Source organism: Artemia sp. Qi Xiang Cuo, chromosome 19, assembly GCF_049724085.1.
Source record: "Artemia sp. Qi Xiang Cuo chromosome 19, ASM4972408v1, whole genome shotgun sequence".
Classification (NCBI taxonomy): domain Eukaryota; kingdom Metazoa; phylum Arthropoda; class Branchiopoda; order Anostraca; family Artemiidae; genus Artemia; species Artemia sp. Qi Xiang Cuo.
In genome coordinates, this window is record NC_142812.1 from 10,993,135 (window position 1) to 10,994,822 (window position 1,688).

Here is a 1,688-nt window from a genome sequence, read left to right on the forward strand (position 1 = left end):
AAAAAGGCATTGAGTGGTGTGTTTACTTTATTTGTAAGTCAATAATATGAACTTCAAAATATAATAATGGCTATATAGGCCTATTCCTAGGCTATATAAATAAACTTTCATCAATCTTAGCCACCTAGTCAGCTAGCCTAAAAAAATTTCTAGCCTAGGCCTATAGACAATGATTGGCTAAGTTTTTTTTCTCTACATATAAACTATACTACTTTATATTAGCTGTATGGTGGATATCCATAACATAAGCATGGTAAAAGGTCATTAAAACAGGAAAATATTTCAGTGGGTGGCAGCCCTCTCCCCCCATAAAAACAACCAAATAGGACTTATTCTTTATAAGGATTTTGATTTCCTTGTCTCAACAGTCCCCTTAAATTTTTGTTGTACACTTTTATATATAGGATAGGCCTATATATAGCCTATTGGTAGTGCTGCACAGCAATAAAATTTGGTAAAGTTCTATGAAATCATATTATTGAGTTAGGACAAAAGTGAATACACCATTCAATGCCTTTTTTTATGCTGATTACAAATATAATAAGCATTTCTATTGGAAATGAATTTCAGCCCTCCCCCCTATATATGCTATAGCCTACCTAACCTAACCCTGAATAGGCCTCTTTATACCTAACTCAATAATATGATTTTGTAGAACTTTAGGTCAATATGTACAAAATCATATTATTGAGTTAGGACTAAATTGAATACACCATTTGATGCCTTTTTTTAACTGATTACAAATATAATAAGCATTTCTATTGGAAATGAATTTGAGCCCCCCCCCCCCCTTCTATATGCCAATTCTGGGTTAGGTTAGGTATAGCATATATAGGGGGGGGGCTGAAATTCATTTCCAATTGAAATGCTTATTATATTCATATAATCAGCATAAAAAAAGGCATCAAATGGTGTATTCACTTTAGTCCTAACTCAATAATATGACTTTGTATATATTGACCAAACTTTACCTGAAATTTATCACTTTACAGAGCTTTTTTACTTTATATATTTGCATCAAATCTAGATCCTACATCATTAAGGTCTTACTTATATACTAGCCTAGTCTATTGGCTAGCCTAGGCTATTAAGCCTACTATAATACTAGCCTAGGCTTCAGTGATTATGTTTTCTTAGGTTGAAAGCTGTGTGAGATTTTGCTGTTAGTATTTGACTTAACATGACTCAGTTATACCTAAAAGAAAGTGAATGTGACATAAAGAATCTTGGGAATGGCCTCTTCAGAGAGAGACACTAGGCTAGCTTAATAGGAAAGAGCACAAACATTAGCCTAATTACCATGATAAATTCATCATAATTATCTTCCATTTTTGACTGAGCTGACAGCAATGATCATCCCTACATTGTGTCAAGTTTATTTGGATTTTTGTCCCCTAAAGTTTGGACTTTACAGTAACGCTACCTAGCGGCGCTGCATTCTCGTGTTCCTGGTTGCATTCTGTTATCCAAGTTGCGTTCTATTATCTGTTACCTGAGTTGCGTTTTACTTGGTGTCGCCTTGATATCAGTGCCTGAAAGTTGCAGAATGCCACCAAAAAGGCTTCGAGAAAGCCCAAAAAAAGGCAAAGACATTTGCGCTGCTTGTGATGAGAGTCTGGACGAAGAATTTAGTGCAATGAACTGTGATATTTGTAAACAATGGCTTTGCTTCAATTGCCTTCAAATTA

The 1,688-nt window shown here is 34.7% G+C and overlaps 1 pseudogene; it reads right to left on the reverse strand.

Moving 5' to 3' along the window:
* Positions 1 to 1,458, reverse strand: part of LOC148940490 (general transcription and DNA repair factor IIH helicase/translocase subunit XPB-like) — a 133,454-nt pseudogene extending 131,996 nt beyond the window's left edge.
* Positions 1,459 to 1,688: the final 230 nt, after the last annotated feature.